Raw genomic sequence first — 20,580 nt, forward strand, 5'->3', positions numbered from 1 at the left:
GACAATGTGATTGGCTATGATGATAATTTTTGCAGCCAACCAAATTAACTAGGAATTACGTACGTATACGGAAGCGGTTTGGACGCTTCAAATGATTGGTCAATGTTTTCATTGGCACACGGTTGAAACGAAGAATGAGGATTCAATGTGCAAATTCGATTATGCTGAACCGCAGTTTATCTGAATATGGCCCGTGACATGAACGGGCAAAAGCGGTGAGGGAGGAGCACAGATTTCAAATCAGTAATATGCGCCGCTCGGTCATGTTGTCAACAAAGCAGCATGGTGCATCAACCAGAAACATACAAGATCTCTTTTACATAAAATATATGTTTGAATTTTTTTATCAAAAGCAATCACTTTTGCATGTGAATACACAGAATCCTACTCATTACTCCACGTGCTTAATTACGTCACTTTTGTTTTGAGCCTACTTCGCCGTGGGCTTTGAACGGGGCACCTGGCTCGCGCCCGGGAGGCAGCCCGGTTGCAAAACGAATACAATCACTGTCAACAGATGAAAAACACGCATACCCAAGCGCCCGGGCCAGATTAATCGATTCCCTTCATTTTAGGGCCGTCAACTATCTGGGCACGCGGCAAAGTCATAAACCCCGACCATTTCTACAATTGATCGTCTTAAAATTTGTTTTGAAACCTAACCACACTGCTAAACTTATGCCTAATCCTTACCTTAAATTAAGACCAAAAAGCTCATTTTAGTTTTCATGATGAAATCGAGGGGGGACTATGGACCTTTCTCTGTCCTAGTATGTATGTATGTATGTATGTATCACAGGAGGTTGGTGGCGCCTTAATTGGGGAGAACGGGCTTGTGGTGATGGCTGGAGCAGATAGATGGAATGGTATCAAATACATCAAACACATGGATTCGATTTTGATGAAACTTTGGTAAATGGTGCCATAGAGATCCGGCATTTACAAAATTACACTGATTGGCCCAAGGTGGGCGCTATAGTAATAAACTGAAATTCGAAACTTTGAGCAAGCATATCTCCTGTCCCATTTGAGCTACAGTCATACATATATATATTTTTTTACATATATGCATCTCCACATGAGCAACAAGTTTCCCATAAGGACCTATAAACTCGGCCCATTACATACAGAGAGGGGGGAAATACTTGATTATATACGCTGCATCATTTCTGGGGGACTTCATGTTTACTGTTGCCTTGTATTGACTTTGCACTTGCCCATCTAATGGGAACCAGTACCGGGTGGGTTGAGTTTGCACTGGTTTAAAAGTGATTGCATTTGTTTTGTAACCAGGCTGCCTCCAGGCCATGAGCCATATGCCATAGCCCTGTGCACCCCAGTTCAGTCTAATTGTGCATGCATTTTGCAACCTGCAGCCGCCCGACTTTTGCCTGGGTGGGCGCAGTGTTGCCAGATGGGGTGAGGGAAAAAATGGCTTTGGGCGGGTTGAGATGTTTTGAGCTTCCTTTAGCTGCATAGGTAGGTTTCTGAGAAGTTCATAATATAGAACAAGTCCCTCTCAGTCACATTTCAATCTCGATCTCCCGCACTCCACTTTGGGCTTCTCTCTAGGTCTGCTCGTTTTGCACGCCGGGAGACTCCTAAGGACTTTTACTCCACTAAACGTACTCCGTAACCATTTTGTGACTTCATTACATACTCTAAATAAAATATATTGGGCCCTCAAATATAAAAATGTCACCCGAGTTGGGAGGTATGGAAGGTGGGACACCTTCGACTTATCCAAACCTCTGAGCATCTCTGAAGCTTGGGGTGGAGTTGAAGGTCAACTGCCCCTTAGAACCAACTTATCTGGTTTTAAACAGACTATGTGGCATCCATATGAGTCAGAAACATAAATTCTAGTGTCAAAACTGACTACAAAGTGTAAATAGGATAATTTGGTCATAATGTCAGTCTAGTCCAAAACAGAGTTTTGTGAGTCCGTCACAATTTACTGGAGGGTTGGGTATGGATTACTTACATGCCCACTTTTGCCAATGATGCCCAATTGCCCATCCATGGTCTCACAACAAATAAGCATCCCAGAAGAAAAGTGCTCAAAATAGCACACGTTAACATATGTAGCTTAAGAAACAAGGTTCATGAAATCAATAATTTGCTAGCAACAGATGACATTCATATTCTGACTATCTCTGAAACTCACTTAGATAATACCTTTGATGATACAGTGGTAGCAATACAAGGTTATAACATTTACAGAAAATATATTAATGCCAATGGTGAAGGTGTTGCTGTTTATATTCAGAACCACATTCATGTGAAGATTAGAGAGGATCTCATGTTAAATACTGTTGAAGTAATATGGCTTCAGGTTAATCTGCCTCACCTAAAGCCCATTCTGGTGGGAAGCTGCTATACAGTCGTGGTCAAAAGTTTTGAGAATTACACAAATACTAATTTTCACAAAGTCTGCTGCCTCAGTTTTGATGATGGCAATTTGCATATACTCCAGAATGTCATGAAGAGTGATTAGATGACTTGCAATTAATTGCAAAGTCCCTCTGTGCCATGAAAATGAACTTAATCCCCAAAAAACATTTCCACTGCATTTCAGCCCTGCCACAAAAGGACCAGCTGCCATCATGTCAGTGATTCTCTCATTAACACAGGTGAGTGTTGACGAGGACAAGGCTGGAGATCACTCTGTCATGCTGATTGAGTTAGAATAACAGACTGGAAGCATTAAAAGGAGGGTGGTGCTTGAAATCATTGTTCTTCCTCTGTTAACCATGGTTACCTGCAAGGAAACACGTGCCGTCATCATTGCTTTGCACAAAAAGGGCTTCACAGGCAAGGATTTTGCTGCTAGTAAGATTGCACCTAAATCAACCATTTATCGGATCATCAAGAACTTCAAGGAGAGAGGTTCAATTGTTGTGAAGAAGGCGTCAGGGTGCCCAAGAAAGTCCAGCAAGCGCCAGGACCGTCTCCTAAAGTTGATTCAGCTGCGGGATCGGGGCACCACCAGTGCAGAGCTTGCTCAGGAATGGCAGCAGGCAGGTGTGAGTGCATCTGCACGCACAGTGAGGTGAATACTTTTGGAGGATGGCCTGGTGTCAAGAAGGGCAGCGTGGAAGCCACTTCTCTCCAGGAAAAACATCAGGGACAGACTGATATTCTGCACAAGGTACAGGGATTGGACTGCTGAGGACTGGGGTAAAGTCATTTTCTCTGATGAATCCCCTTTCCGATTGTTTGGGGCATCCGGAAAAAAGCTTGTCCGGAGAAGACAAGGTGAGCGCTACCATCAGTCCTGTGTCATGCCAACAGTAAAGCATCCTGAGACCATTCATGTGTGGGGTTGATTCTCAGTCAAGGGAGTGGGCTCACTCACAATTTTGCCTAAGAACACAGCCATGAATAAAGAATGGTACCAACACATCCTCCAAGAGCAACTTCTCCCAACCATCCAAGAACAGTTTGGTGATGACCAATGCCTTTTCCAGCATGATGGAGCACCTTGCCATAAGGCAAAAGTGATAACTAAGTGGCTCGGGGAACAAAACATCAACATTTTGGGTCCATGGACAGGAAACTCCCCAGACCATAATCCCATTGATAACTTGTGGTCAATCCTCAAGAGGCGGGTGGACAAACAAAAACCCATAAATTCTGACAAACTCCAAGCATTGATTATGCAAGAATGGGCTGCCATCAGTCAGGATGTGGCCCAGAAGTTAATCGACAGCCTGCCAGGGCGGATTGCAGAGGTCTTGAAAAAGAAGGGTCAACACTGCAAATATTTACTCTTTGCATAAACTTTTAATGTAATTGTCAATAAAAGCCTTTGTCACGTATGGAATGCTTGTAATTATACTTCAGTATACCATAGTAACATCTCACAAAAATATCTCATAACACTGAAGCAGCGAACTTTGTGAAGACCAATACTTGTGTCATTCTCAAAACTTTTGACCACGACTGTAGACCACCAAGTGCTAACAGTCAGTATCTTGATAACATGTGTGAAATGCTTGATAATGTATGTGATATCAATAGAGAGGTATACTTTCTGGGTGATTTAAATATTGACTGGCTTCCATCAGGCTGCCCACTCAAGAGAAAGCTTCAAACTGTAAGCAGTGCCTGCAACCTGGTTCAGGTTATCAATCAACCTACCAGGGAAGTTACAAACAGTACAGGAATTAAATCATCAACATGTATTGATCATATCTTTACTAATGCTGCAGAGATTTGTTTGAAAGCAGTATCCAAATCCATTGGATGTAGTGATCACAATATAGTAGCCATATCTAGGAAAACCAAAGTTCCAAAGGCTGGGCCTAATATTGTGTATAAGAGGTCATACAATATGTTTTGTAGTGATTCCTATGTTGTTGATGTAAATAATATATGTTGGTCCGTGGTGTGTAATGAGGAGCAAACAGACACTGCACTTCACACATTTATGAAATTGCTTATTCCAGTTACTAATAAGCATGCACCCATTAAGAAAATGACTGTAAAAACTGTTAAATCCCCGTGGATTGATGAGGAATTGAAAAATTGTATGGTTGAGAGGGATGAGGCAAAAGGAATGGCAAATAAGTCTGGCTGCACAACCGATTGGCAAACGTATTGCAAATTGAGAAATCATGTGACTAAACTGAATAAAAAGAAGAAGAAACTACACTATGAAACAAAGATAAATAACATAAAGAATGATAGTAAAAAGCTTTGGAGCACCTTAAATGACATTTTGGGCAAAAAGGCAAACTCAGCTCGATCATTCATTGAATCAGATGGCTCATTCATCACAAAACCAACTGAATGCCAGCAACAATTGCTGACACTACACATCCAAGTATATCTGACCAAATTATGAAAGACAAATGTTGTAATTTTGAATTCCGCAAAGTGAGTGTGGAAGTGGTGTAACAATTATTGTTGTCTGTCAACAATGACAAGCCACCTGGGTCTGACAACTTGGATGGAAAATTACTGAGGATAATAGTGGACGATATTGCCACTCCTATTTGCCATATTTTCAATTTAAGCCTACTAGAATGTGTGTGACCCTAGGCTTGGAGGGAAGCAAAAGTCATTCCACTACCTAAGAATAGTAAAGCCCCCTTTACTGGCTCAAATAGCCTACCAATTAGCCTGTTACCAACCCTTAGTAAACTATTTGAAAAAATGGTGTTTGACAAGATACAATGCTATTTTACAGTAAACAAATTGACAACAAACTTTCAGCATGCTTATTGAGACGGACATTCAACACATTCAAAATACTTCACCAGGGAGTATGACTTAGCCACAGAGGATCATTATCTTATTAAATGTTTTTTTTGCTGTGGATTGTTTGGGAAGCCCGCGATTTTGGTAGTGCGCGTGGCAGTAGGTCTATCTGATTATGTTGCGGCTGTCAGTGAAAATAGTCTAAAATACTGTGTGTGTGAAGATAATGTGTCTTGACTATAATTAAAAATGTTGCATCAAGAAGAAGGGGAGGGTGTGGCGAAGATATGGTGCGTCTCTCTCCAGAATGCATGCATTTGTAGGAAAGCGCCCATTTGGCAATGTCTTATTTCTGATTGTCTTAGCTCACCATGTACACCACTCATTTTTTTCTTCGCCTCACACAAGTCAACGGGTCTGTCCCTCCCTCTGTGATATAGGAGCTGGGTCGGATATAGGAGCCGAATTCGGGTCCTTCATATCTGTGAGGAGAGGGGCCCGGAGCTGATCTACGCTGCCATGCTCATCAGGCGTTGGCAAACACCTCAGAAGTACCAAAAGGTGATTACTATACTGAACAAAAATATAAACGCAACATGTAACAATTTCAATGAGTTACAGTTCATATAAGGAAATCAGTCAATTGAAATACATTGATTAGGCACTAATCTATGGATTTCACATGACTGGGCAGGGGCGCAGCCATAGGCCCACCCACTTGGGAGCCAGGCCCACCCGCTGGGGAGCCAGGCCCAGCCAATCCTCAGTTTCATCAGCTGTCCGGGTCGCTGGTCTCAGATGATCCTGCAGGTGGCAGTCCTGGGCTTGCGTGGTTACACGTGGTCTCCGGTTGTGAGGCCGGTTGGACGTACTGCCAAATTCTCTAAAACGACATTGGAGGTGGCTTATGGTAAAGAAATGAACATTCAATTCACTGGCAACAGCTCTGGTGTAAATTCCTGCAGTCAGCATGCCAATTGTGCGCTCCCTCAAAATTGAGACATCTGTGGCATTGTGTTGTATGAAAAAACTGCACATTTACGAGTGGCCTTTTATTGTCCCCAGCACAAGGTGCACCTGTGTAACGATCATGCTGTTTAATCAGCTTCTTGATATGCCACACCTGTCAGGTGGATGGATTATTATTATTATCATTATTATGCTTACTAACAGGGATATAAACAAATTTGTGCACAAAATTGGAGAGAAATAAGCTTTTTGTGCGCATGGAAATTGTCTTAAATATTTTATTTCAGCTCATGAAACACGGGACCAACACTTAACATGTTGCGTTTATTTTTTTGTTCAGTATAGTTCTAGGATTTGTCCCCCGGGAAAGATAACAGCGGACATAAAGAGAGACGAGGCAAAACTAGCCAGTTATATAATATTGTGTTGTAGGACAGCTGAGCTGACTCAAGACCAGGCAGTTTATGTACATGTATGTACATGAGGTGATGAAACGTTGAAACTAAGTTGCAAGCTACTTTCATAGCAAGGTGTTGTAGAACGAGTGTCTTATGAAACACCTTCCTGACACTGGCTCTTGCTATCTTGCCATAACTGATTTGATAGAGAAATATCAGCTGTATAGATATGATAGCCAGCTGCAGCTATCACCAGGCTATGTTAGCTAGGTGCTGTAAGCTTGGCTAAACAAGTTGGTCAGCGCAGGCTTTAGCCTACACATAGAACTGAATTAGCTGACTATCTTGAGATGGCGAGTCAGTCAGGACTGTAGAAGTCCTCAACTTCAAAACTTTGTTAGCTGTGATTGAATGGCAAAGAAACACCCAAGAAACACCCACATCAAACCACACCCCCAAGACAACTCTTGTTTGCCTTCAGTCATGCCCGGTAGCATTTCTTAATGAGCATTGATGAAAAACAAGGCCAAATCTGGAAGTGCAGTCGCCCATTAATATTGTTTTCTATGGCATATAATTGTTGGTGTAGTAATGGCCAGGGGGACCTGGGGTACCAATGTACTTGGAGGGAGTTGCTCTTAGGTGGTGTGTGATTAAAGATTTGCAGAGCTACGCCTCCCCTGTCTTAGGTGATCCTTCCCACCAAATACAGAACCGTATTGATTGGAAACAGCTTGTGTCAATTAAATAACATTTCCTAGGATTTTATACTTGCACAAACACTAGTAGATATTGCTGGGAATACTGGTAAAAGCAAAGTGCTATAAAAAAAAACTGAAAAGCATGGCCCTAGATATAGTTATAAGACAATTAGCTTGAAGAAAAATAGAAGCTTAAAGATTGTAAGATTTTTTGAATTTTGCTAGAAACTCAAGCTCAAATGAATTATTTGAAGCGATAATAACTCATGTTCATTTAAAGCATTTTTAGAGTTTTATGTATGACCTCCAATGAGTTGAAATATAATTGCAAACCAATGATTTTAATATTATGTGAGGGAGATTACAAGTCTTTGCTGTCATTGTGTTGAGTTAAGTGGTCAAATCAATGTCTTGGAAAGCCATTCAGCATTCAAACATTTCAATACCAGATACCGGGGAAAAAACCCAGATACAGAATAACATACTTGCCAACTTCTTTACATATTTAAAGTGAAAGATAAAACAAGACAAGCGCTTGAATGAAAATAAAAAGTCAGTCACCTCTCATTTGCATTTGAATGTGTTATTGTGTTTCACAGTTCCTTCAGAATGTGGATGGACATGATCAGAACAAGTTGTTTCCTTCAAAGTACAGTGCTGTCAATGAATCAATCATGTAGGCTATACAAGTGGTACATTCTGATTACTATAAAGAATCAATAACCTAATCTTTAATCAGGAAAGTAAACAAAAAACTGCAGATGTATGACAGTCGACAGAAATCAGCCATTTGGCACTAACCTATTTCTCCCCTCCAATACTAAAATATGCATCTGAGTATTTATACTGTATGTACAAAGTATTTGTGTACATAATAATGTGAAAATGTATATTGCAATATTTTATACTTAAAAAAAGTTAAGTAGTAATGGACATTAAAGCTCATATTTTTGGCATATGCCATTGGAAAAATATACATCTTTAGGAAAACAAGAATCAAATAGAATATGAAAGACATTTCTGAAATAAAATATAATAGCCCTTTGAATAAGCATCTCAAACAATATAATAACTACAACTCAAAGATTAGAAAAATAACAATGCTGATGAAATATATTAATGTGGAATCTCCAATAGAAATATTACATAAAACAATTATGCTAATTAATACCATACTATAGCAGTCAACCCATGATTAATATACATCAAAACTATAAAGCTCTGGCAGTGCTACAGCTTTATAAAGCTGTGCCATACACATGCATAGAGCCGTTTTGGTTTGTGGTAGCCAATAAGAGGGCATAAATCATTTGAGAGAAAAGCAACAACGCAACAGTGAGTGTAGAGGTAGAAGTGTGGGCATAAGATTGACAGAAAATACATACTGGTATTGAATTTGATCAGAAAATCACCATCCAAAAAACATGTTCATGTTGTGCCCCTTTCCAATATTACTGTAATAGTTTTCAGCAAAGAGTTTACACATATTGCATATATTTAACCTGGCCACACTAACCAGGAGCTGCGTTGCAACCGAAGATTTTAGATTGTGAGCGACTGTACACCTCAACACCCACACTTTTCAGGCTGCCTGCATTGCAGTTGTTCTGTGCAGATTTTCAGATTTTTAAATCTTATTGATGGGGTTTCTGCAATGTTAACCATTACTCTGGCAAATACTGTCTTAACATTGACAGAACCCAATCAATATGACTTAACAATTTGATCATCTATGCAACTCTTTGTGTCGCAAGACACCCTGCTGTTCATGGTAACATCATATTGCTGAATCTACCTTCAACTAAAAAGAATACAAAATTATACAAAATATATTCTGCTAAGAAAGGCAATGAGATATAAAGCGATTGAGGTGCTAATGGACACTGTTTGTGAGCAAAATATTTTAGCTGAGCCAAGGATATAAACTGGGCAAGGTTTCACAGCAATGGAATTTACCGTAATTTTCGGATTATAAGCTGCGCCTTTTTTCAAATTTTTCGACCCTGCGGCTTATATAACGGTGCGGCTAATCTATGGATTTTTACAGCTAACGGCCACTAGAAGACCTCCTAAATCTATGGATTTGACAGGTTACAGTCCACCAACTTTAACTCTATGGGCTCTATGACCGGTCCGCGCCCCCCACCTTTAAGCGGCGGGCTCCAGCAGGAAAAGCTGGAGGCCGGAAAAGAGTGAGACAGGTAGCACGCAAAAGTAAAAGTGGAACCGAGAGTGGTACGAGAGACAGAACGAGAGCAAGACAGACAGACATTACGAGAGCGAGACAGTTTGTCTCTTTCCCGACAATCCCCTCTGTGCACGAACCCTTACATATGGTAATTAAACATTAAAACACCTGCGGCTTATAGTCCAGTGCGGCTTATATATGTACACATCATTCAATTTAGCTGCTGCGGCTTATACTCCGGTGCGCCTTATAGTGCGGAAAATACGGTACATTTTACGAGTGTTTTAACAATGCATCGTTCCTAATGCTCGAAGATGTAACAAGTGTTTCCCAAAACACCACGTAGAGGTGCTAAGTGCATCGTTGCAGCAGAAAGGAACAATGTGGATCATTAAATAATAAATAGGATGGCAGTGCAGCTCTTGGATCAGCTTTCACTATTCAAATGTGTACAACACTAACACTGAATCAGCTGCTGAGGTCTGAGTTCAATTTGATCATAGAAATTACTGGTGATTTGCATCTGGCACTGAGCTGGGCGCTGGAGGAAGGTGTGCTGTCCTAAAACATTACATGATTCCCTTATAATTTCCTAATCCTACATATGATATAGCTGAACGTTCTGTGAAGTACAGCACAATCCTAGGACAAAACATACTATTTCTGAAACCCCTGACAAATACTGTTGAATGCCTGAGCATGAGAACATTTCATTTTCCGATTGATCGCTATGTTTAAGAGGATGAGCCAAACTTCTGTTGGCGTCTCCATATTCTCAGAATGGGGGACAGCTATGGTCCCATGGGAAACGGAATACGACCCAGGTGTTACTCCACCGGGTTAATGGGAATCTGAATGAAGGGTTTGACAAAGTAATAATACTATATCTTGTGTCCACATCCTTGGCTGAGCTAGAATCAGAATCATACATGAGCCTGAACACAAAGATTTTCAAGTGTCTGCACAGTATGAATCTCAACACAACTTCATACTGTGAATAATTATTTGCTTTCTCTCACAGTGCATTAACTGCAGAAATATATGACGTAGTGTATTTAAAAATGTTCATGAGTAATTGCAAACGAGAAGAAAATAAATAATGATAGTACCTGACGTTTCAGCAAAATCATGTTTGTAGAAACTAAATCTAATAGGAATTCGTCAAAATGAACATTAACAATTTATGAGATAGGCTACCTAGGGCTTAGTTAATCTTTAAAAGCAATGCATTTTGAACCTGGGCAACAAATGCAGTATAGTTATTGTATGCAAGAAGTTGGCTGACTGAATTATTTAAAAAAGCACAAGAATAACCATTCAATAATTGCAATTAAAGTGCTAATTATTTTTGGAAATTCTTCCTGATCTGCGTGGATTGGATTTGATTATGTTTTCACTGGACATGCAGGACCGGAGAAAGTACTTGTCAGGACTGGTCTTTTGCTTGTCTATTTGTTGCTGTTCCCTGTCAAACTGTCTTTGAAGATTCAACGCTAGCTCTCTGTCCTCTCTCTCTTGCTGTACCTGTTGAATGTACAGGTCAGTCTGTGCACACTCTATATTGAAACCATCTTGCCTCTGTGATATTGGCCTCTTGAGTCCAGACTCTGTCTCCTCCAGGTGTTTGGTCTTCTGGCTCCTCTTCTTGCCCCTCCTTGAGGTAGGTCGGTTCTGGGCACAGTTTCTATTGTCCAACTCTTTCCTCTGATCCTGTGAGTCCTTTGATTTAAGTTTGCAACTCCTTACACTGGCATTCATATCATGTGGGACTAATGTCAGATTTTGATGAATTGAAGTTGGTCCACAATGTGATTCAGGTACCACCACAGACTCAGAAGAAACCCCACATTCTTTTACAGTCTCCTCACTGGTTAAAGCTACAAATGGAGTATGAAACTTTGTGAATTGTTTTTGATGGAAGGTGGTCTCTCCAATGGCCTGGTCAAATATCAGTCTTCGTTTATTATGTATGCAAGTTCTTTCATTCTCTTGCCCAGAGGAATCAGTCTTGGCACACATACCCAAGTGTTCTTTTCCCTTATTTGCTGCTGGAGCGCAGCTACAGGGCTTGCCGTGCTTCTCCTCTATGGGGCTTGGTTTGAAGACAAGGTCCTCGTTCATGGGGCTGGTCAAGGTGCCCTTCGAGGTCACTTTGACAGACTGACGGTCCACCTCGATCTGCTTCCATTTCTGGAGGATTGTAGGGCTGGCTTCATAGCTGGTGAGCCTCTGCAGGCTGCGGAATAAGTTCCGGGGGGTGGACTTCACAATTGTGGGTTCCATCACTCGGCCGTCAGGTAGTCGCTTTGGTGGGGTGCACGGCGAGCACACTATTGGCTTGAAGTGATTCAGCTCCTCAGAGATACTGTCATTGCTCTCAGGGCTAATGGACCTCTCCTGTTTCGACTGGGGGACCATAAAAGGTGTTGATGATGCCATGATGACACCTCGCCAGCTATGCCTCTTGTCTTGGACAATGATGGGTGCCGAAAGAGATCGGCTGTTCTCAGAGGACAGAAGGATTCCTGCATTGTAGCTGTGAGCAATACTTGCCTGTACAGAGACAACAAACCAACAAAAACAATAAGAGCAATGTTTTAAAGGTCACGAACAGTCAAAATCATATTTTTCTTGGAATGTGATGATTTTTGGATGAAACCAGATCAAAGTATGATGACCAAAGCATGAAAAATGACAGTTGCTTCTACATTGATCAAGTTTGATCTTAAAGTTACTTGTCCCCTCCCCCATGTCAAATACTTAGATTCAGGAGGGGTGATTATTAAAGGGATAGGGTGACATCACCAATGTTCCCTCAAATTTTAGGTCTTGTGAGCGTAAACTGGAATGTTGTGAGAATTTTGGCAACCTCCCGCTCCTGTTTACAGTGAACACTAAGGCTGTACAACCTTACAGTTTTAGACAGTAGCCAATATGCTATTTGAGCATGATGTAGACCTACCAAACAAAACCAATGGAGCAAATTCCATAACATTTTCACATGGAAATAGCTTTTATTTCTATGATATAACCTACAGTAGCCTATACAGTATGTGGTGTTCAATTCAGGCCTACATTGCATGACACTTTAAAAAACGTTTTTACATTATGAAAGGCTTGACATTAATGACTTTTTACTTAGTCTGTAACACCATGGGCCAAATAGGTGACTGTAAATTGCATTGTATTGTGTTGTATGATGCAAGAAACCACTTTACAAAATAAAATACATTATTATTACCATACAGAGAATTAGACAATGTAGGCTACACCTCTGCATATTGGCTTATTTGCATATTCAAGCCTGTCTCAAAATACAACACTGTCCCTTTAATTAAGACATAAGCTTTTTACCTGACTCGCTTTCAAAGACAGCTTGAAATGTAGCCTACAGGTTTTGTACTCTTGTAGGAAGCAGTAACTCTCCATTGCTGACCTATACTTATCTATAACTAGGCTAATAACTCGCTAACTAGCAAAGAATATCAACAAATGTTCACACGCATGGCTCTGATCTGAACTGATCTGAAAAGCACATTAATTCACTTGCAGGTGATTAAAAGACAAGGGACTGATATAATGTTGATTCGATCACAGAAAAAAATTCTATATAGTGCAAACTAATGCGGTGAACTCAGTTAAGTTCAATCTCTTGCGCCTCTGCGCGGCCTGGCATTTCTTCTGCCCGGCAGTCCTGGAGGTGGTGCGCCGCCTTGCACAGGCGCAGCTTAGAGGGAACATTGGACATCAACCTAACTCTCATTTTAATGCACCAATGGTACCTAATTCTCTTACCTAATTTAAATAAGTACCGCCTTGTAACCAACAGCTGAGAAGGCGTGTTTGCAGAGGGGCGTGGTTTGTATACAGTGCCTTCAGAAAGTATTCATACCCCTGGACTTATTCCACATTTTGTTGTGTTACAGCCCGAATTCAAAATTTAATAGATATTTTTTCTCACCCATCTACACACAATACCCCAAAATAACAAAGTGAAAACATGTTTTTAGACATTTTTGCAAATGTATTGAAAATGAAATACATGACCAAAAGTATGTTGACACCTGCTCGTCAAACATCTCATTCCAAAATCATGGGCATTAACCTGGAGTTGGTCCCCCCTTTGCTGCTATAACAGCCTCCACTCTTCTGGGAAGGCTTTCCACTAGATGTTGGAACATTGCTGCAGGGACTTGCTTCCATTCAGCCACAAGAGCAGTAGTGAGGTCGGGCACTGATGTTGGGCGATTAGACCTGGCTCACAGTTGGTGTTCCAATTCATCCCAAAGGTGTTCGATGGGGTTGAGGTCAGGGCTCTGTGCAGGCCAGTCAAGATCTTCCACACCGATCTCGACAAACCATTTCTGTATGGACCTCGCTTTGTGCATGGATGCATTGTCATGCTGAAACAGGAAAGGGCCTTCCCCAAACTGTTGCCACAAATTTGGAAGCACAGAATCATCTAGAATGTCGTTGTATGCTGTACCGTTAAGATTTCCCTTCACTGGAACTAAGGGGCCTAGCCCAAACTATGTAAAACAGCCCCAGACCATTATTCCTCCTCCACCAAACTTTAAAGTTGGCACTATGCACTGGGGCATGTAGCTTTCTCCTGCCATCCGACAAACCCAGATTTGTCCGTCGGACTGCCAGAGGGTGAAGGGTGATTCATCCCTCCATAGAACGGGTTTCCACTGCTCCAGAGTCCAATGGCAGCGAGCTTTACACCACTCCAGCCGACGTGTGGCATTGCGCATGGTGATCTTTGGCTTGTGTGCAGCTGCTAGGCCATGGAAACCCATTTCATGAAGCTCCCGGTGAACAGTTAAAATCTGTCAAGTTGGTAGTTGATCACTGCTAGACAGCCATTTTCAAGTCTTGCCATAGATTTTCAAGCCAATTTAAGTAAAAAATGTAACTAATCCCCTCAGGAACATTTAATGTTGTCTTGGTAAGCAACTCCAGTGTATATTTGGCCTTGTATTTTAGGTTATTGTCCTGCTGAAAGGTGAATTTGTCTCCCAGTGTCTGTTGGAAAGCAGACTCAACCAGGTTTTCGTCTAGGATTTTGTCTGTGCTTAGCTCTATTCTGTTTCTTTTTATCCAAAAAAAAACTCCCTAGTCCTTGCCGATGACAAGCATACCCATAACATGATGCAGCCACCACCATGCTTGAAAATATGAAGAGTGGCACTCAGTGATGTGTTGTTTTGGATTTGCCCCAAACATAACGCTTTGTATTCAGGACATAAAGTTCATTTCTTTGCCACATTTTTTAAAATGTTATGCCTTATTGCAAACAGGATGCATGTTTTGGAAATTTCTGCACAGACTTCCTTCTTTTCACTCTGTCATTTAGATTAGTATTGTGGAGTAACAATGTTTTTGATCCATTCTCAGTTCTCTCTTATCACAGCCATTAAACTCTAATTGTTTTAAAGTCAATCACTGATCGGTTTCCTTCCTCTACGGCAACTGAGTTAGGAAGGACGCCTGTATCTTTGTAGTGACTGGGTGTTAATACACCATCCAAAGTATAATTAATAACTTCACCATGCTCAAAGGGATATTCATTGTCTGCTTTTATTTTTTACCAATCTACCAATAGGAGCCCTTTTTGTGAGGCATTGGAAAACCTCCTTGGTCTTTGTGGTTGAATCTGTATTTGAAATTCACTGATCGACTGAGGGACCTTACAGATAATTGTATGTGTGAGGTACAGAGATGGGGTAATCATTCAAAACTCATGTTCAACACTATTATTGCACAGAGTCCATTGCAACTTATGTGACTTGTTAAGCAAATGTTTACTGAACTTATTTAGGCTTGCCATAACAAAGGGGTTTAATACTTATTGACTCAAGACATTTCAGCTTTCAATTTGTAATTAATTTGTAAACATTTTAAAATTATATATTTCCACTTCGAGATTATGGGGTATTGTGTGTAGGCCAGTGACACAAAAACTCAATTTAATCCATTTTAAATTCAGGCTGTAACACAACAAAATGTGTAAAAAGTTGAGGGGTGTGAATACATTCTGAAGGCACTGTAGGTAGATAGCTACTCTACTGGTGCCAACATTTGACTGTAGGGTGTCTGCAAATATTATTAAAAGTTTATGCTATTCATTTTTTTATTGTTTAATTTTAGTCATTTAGCAGACGCTCTTATCCAGAGCGACTTACTACTAATCTACGGCAAAGATACCTATACAGTGCATTCGGAAAGTATTCAGACCCCTTGACTTTTTCCACCTGTTGTTACAGCCTCATTCTAAAATGGATGAAATTGCTTTTTTTTCCCCTCATCAATCTACACACAATACCCCATAATGACAAAGCAAAAACAGGTTTAGAAATTTTAGCAAATGTATTAAAAATAAAAAACTGAAATATTACATTTACATAAGTATTCAGACCCTTTACTCAGTATTTTGCTGAAGCACCTTTTGCAGCGATTACAGCTTCGAATCTTCTTGAGTATGACGCTACAAGCTTGGCCCACCTGTATTTGGGGAGTTTTTCCCGTTCTTCTCTGCAGATCCTCTCAAGCTCCATCAGGTTGGATGGGGAGCGTCGCTGCACAGCTATTTTCAGGTCTCTCCAGAGATGTTCGATCGGGTTCAAGTCCGGGCTCTGGCTGGGCCACTCAAGGACATTCAGAGACTTGTCCCAAAGCCACTCCTGCGTTGTCTTGGCTGTGTGCTTAGGGTCGTTGTCCTGTTGGAAGGTGAACCTTTGCCCCAGTCTGAGGTCTTGAGCTCTGGAGCAGGTTTTCATCAAGGATCTCTCTGTACTTTGCTCCGTTCATCTTTCCCTTGATCCTAACTAGTCTCCCAGTCCCTGCCGCTGAAAAACATCCCCCCATCCTTCACCGTAGGGATGGTGCCAGGTTTCCTCCTGTGACGCTTGGCATTCAGGCCAAAGAGTTCAATCTTGTTTCTCATGGTCTGAGAGTCCTTCAGGTGCCCTTTGGCAAACTCCAAGCGGGCTGTCATGTGCCTTTTACTGAGGAGTGGCTTCCGTCTGGCCATTCTACCATAAAGGCCTGATTGGTGGAGTGCTGCAGAGATGGTTGTCCTTCTGGAAGGTTCTCCCATCTCCAAAGAGGAACTCTGGAGCTCTGTCAAAGTGACCATTGGGTTCTTGGTCACCTCCCTGACCAAGGCCCTTCTCCCCCAAGTGCTCAGTTTGACCGGGCGACCAGCTCTAGGAAGGGTCTTGGTGGTTCCAAACTTCTTCCATTTAAGAATGTTGGAGGCCACTGTGTTCTTGGGGACCTTCAATGCTGCAGAAATGTTTTGGTACTCTTCCCCAGATCTGTGCCTCGACACAATCCTGTCTCTGAGCTTTACGGACAATTCCTTTGACCTCATGGCATGGTTTTTGCTCTGACATGCACTGCCAACTGTGGGACCTTATATAGACAGGTGGGTGCCTTTCTAAATCATGTCCAAACAATTGAATTTACACATGTGGACTCCAATCAAGTTGTAGAAACATCTCAAGGATGATCAACGGAAACAGAATGCACCTGAGCTCAATTTCGAGTCTCATAGCAAAGGGTCTGAATACTTATGTAAATAAGGTATCTGTTTTTTATTTGTAATAAAATGTGGAAAAAAATCTAAAAAACTGTTTTAGCTTTGTCATTATGGGGTATTGTGTGTAGATTGATGAGGAATTTTTATTTATCTAATCAATTTTAGAGATAAGGCTGTAACGTAACAAAATGTGGAAAAAGTAAAGGGGTCTGAATACTTTCCGAATGCACTGTATGTCTCCCCTTTCATCTGTGTCTGGTGTTAGCTAGTTACTGGCTAGCTAGGTCTTCAGCCAGCATGGAACAAAAGGGGGGGGTCGTTCAAAACTATGACGCAGTTGTCATGTCAACACATCCGTTAGTGCGGCTGTGAACCGCATCACAAGAGACATGCCAATTTCAATGTTGTTTGAGTTCCTTTGTGTAACACCCAAATTTGTTTGAGAAGATTTGACTGCAACACTGCTCACTGCATCCAAGTTTCTTGACATAGGTGTTTCAAAGAGCTGTCAGTCTCAAGGCGAGCTCATGAATATAAGCTCCCCGCCCACTCAGCCTCTTTTCAAACTTCCTGGTAGTTAGCCATGAAAGGGAAATTAGCCATGAGAGAAAAAAAAAAATATCTAAAATGTTTAGCATTTCTATCCCCCAAATATAGTAAGGGGTCTACAGTATTTTAGTCACTCAAATGGCTACTTTACATGGGAATCAGAATGACTGTTTGGGACCTTAAAGCACTTCAAACAGCTCTGACCATTTTAGGGATTAAAACCTTCCTTTAAAAGCACAGCTTCATACCTTGTCCAGTCCAGGAAGATGAGTAGACAACCTTATTTTTCGCCTTCCCTCCTCTGTATCAGTACAGCTCTGGCTTCTCTGCACCACATTGGTCTGTAGACCTCTGATGGAAAAGGGGACTGAGTAAATAACTGAATTAAAATCGCTAAAAACATTCAATGTAACATCAATTGTTCAATGGCTTTGCAAATAATCAACACTGCAGCATTAACAAAAAAAAAATTTTGCAACATGATTGTTCATTACTGTTATATGAGAACATTATTGCACAGTTACAAGCAGCCCTCAATGTAAAAAATAAACAAACGCTGATATCTTTGTTCTTCTAACAAACGCAGAAACATTTCTGGTTCTCTTCCCAATGGGTTCTTCATTCTCCGAGTCTGACAGCAACCCATAGAACTGGAAGAGAGGGTTGCATTTCTCAGCATCATGTTTACACTTATTCATCAATATGTTGGCATACCATTCTGAGCAACAATCTATTCAACAATCTATTCATAAGAGGGTTACAAGATAAACAAACGTACAGGATCTTGAAAGCGCTTGAGAGTTCCACATCCCTCTCTGTGGTGGAGGACTTTCCTCCTCCCCTCTTCTTTCTCTTCATTCATTGGTACCTGAAAAAGAAAAATCACTTCTTACTGATAGTAACTGAACCCATGGTTGTTTAAAATCAATGTGTTGTGTGCCCATCTACAACAATGGAATTTGTGATAGGAATAAAATTATATCAATATATTTGTATTTTCTCTAATCCAAGTCTCAAACACATAGTTATCTCCTTTTGAGGGGTTTAGGGGTATTGTACAATGTTTAAAAGGATGCACTATGGGACACAAAACTCTACTATTGTATATAAATAATCAACAATTGTTATAATAACCCATATTACAATATTACCTTTACTTTTTGCTTTCCATACTCCAGTCGGATCTCTCCTGATACCTGAGCAGGCGTGCGGAAAATCTCTGGAGAAAAAAATATGTAAATTATAAAAATCACTCAAAAAGATTCTGAATTCAAGAGCTGGGTCAAAAAGGTTTGGGAACCACTGTATAGAACAGGTATACACACAATTCTATAACATATTACATTTAAAGACACCCCAGACAGTACAGATTGTGTCAATAGAGTAGCTCCTCCCACAAAAAGCTCCACAAGTCTGGGCAAGTCACAGCGAAACTTTCTATGCCTAGACAAGTCTGGTATATCAAAACTGACTGGTCTGGTTCTCCTGCCTTGTGCAAGAGCCTATTGGTTCAATAGAATGACCATCAAAGACGGGAGAACGCATAGCGCCGAGTTGAATAGCATTTGTTACAATGTAACAGAAACCCTTCTAATTCCTAATGATATCGTTGTAACAACAAAATAGCACACTATTTTAAACTAGAACAAGACTTTCAACATGAAACTGTATGCACTGCAGTTGTGTTACCAACACGGAATGACAGCACCGCTGTCAGTTACAATGTTTGCCGCGAATGAAAATGATAGGCCAATATGCTTTCCTACTTTGTGTTCGTGATCATAACCTATAATTGGAAACAAATTAAGTAGACTGGACAAAATCCTTACGACATAAACAAATGTATGCACCCTAACCCAATACAACACCAAACAGCATAGACTAAAACGGAATTGTAATAACTGTTGTTGTCAAAAAAGCATACCTTCTCCACCAGTCTCACAGTCTCTCTGCTCCATTCTCCTCTTGCATCGTTGTGGATAACTCTTTCTAACCATTTCCCAGAGTTCGATGTTAACTAGGCTTTTCTCCCGGGACTGTTTACGGGCCCAGCTGGATACTCGCAGCCGGCAGAGGGGACAGCACAAACTGGTAAATTCCACTGTCCGCTTGAAACAGTGCAGACACACCGAGTGGCTACATGGCATAGTTACGGGCTCTAATAAAATCTCCGAACAAACCGGACACCTTGCCTCCTCCAGGGTCAGCAGCTGTGAAGGTGTCCGAGTTTTCAGCATATCGGCGGGCCTGGTTTTGCATTTGTGACCCAATCCACTAGTAGATCTGGCGGAACCTGTCGCCGCCATTTTCATTGGTCTCTCCCTACCAAAGATGGTGGATACATGGAGATACGTTACTCAGGCCGTTTACCATTGAAAACAATGGTCAGTTCTGGTCTGCTTAAGGGGGTGGTTCCAGAGACACCAGTGCGATAGCAGCTCGGTCAGGTCTACTTAGTTCATTGAGTCATGCAAAGACCTTTTGGGGAGCATGTGCTCAAACTAAAAAAATGGCACCCCCAAAAAGAAATTCCCCCTACCGCGATCACGGATTTGTTGAGCAATTATTACAAGAAGAGGGGAAAGAAGCACAATCTGATTAGCAAAACTATTTTGAACTGGAATAAATGCTGCACTTAATAACAATGATCAACTCAATTCCAGTCAAAATAGAAGATTGTAAGAAATACTGTAGCCTACCATTACTATATCCAACCCAACTCCATTTGTTGCCACTATCATGTATTCAAACATTTTGACCAGCAACCCCCAAAAGAGAGTGGTAAAACACTTGTGACCCCCGTGCATGCACGCACGTGTGCACACGTGAACACACGTGAACATGACCCCACAATGCTGCCCAAATGTATAGCCTGTCATTACAGCCATAAACAGTTATGCATTTTGAAAACTCAAGATAGGCTACAGAAATATAATGCGTTTAACACCTGCATTTGGAGCTGAAACCCATTAATGTTAGCAGCCAATATAGAGTAGGGATATATCATGTCACTTCTCTGAAGTC

General features: G+C 41.1%; 1 pseudogene across 1 annotated transcript; it reads right to left on the minus strand.

Moving 5' to 3' along the window:
• Positions 1 to 10,778: 10,778 nt before the first annotated feature.
• Positions 10,779 to 19,874, minus strand: LOC311101480 (E3 ubiquitin-protein ligase RNF169-like; annotated as a pseudogene). The gene is made up of 6 exons (XR_014615750.1): positions 19,481 to 19,874; positions 18,708 to 18,775; positions 18,335 to 18,424; positions 18,112 to 18,206; positions 17,805 to 17,907; positions 10,779 to 12,014 (listed from the first exon to the last, which is right to left on the minus strand). The product of XR_014615750.1 is annotated as an E3 ubiquitin-protein ligase RNF169-like (transcript).
• Between the last annotated feature and the right edge of the window lie 706 nt (positions 19,875 to 20,580).

Source organism: Coregonus lavaretus (assembly GCF_964263955.1).
Source record: "Coregonus lavaretus genome assembly, chromosome: 26".
NCBI lineage: Eukaryota > Metazoa > Chordata > Actinopteri > Salmoniformes > Salmonidae > Coregonus > Coregonus lavaretus.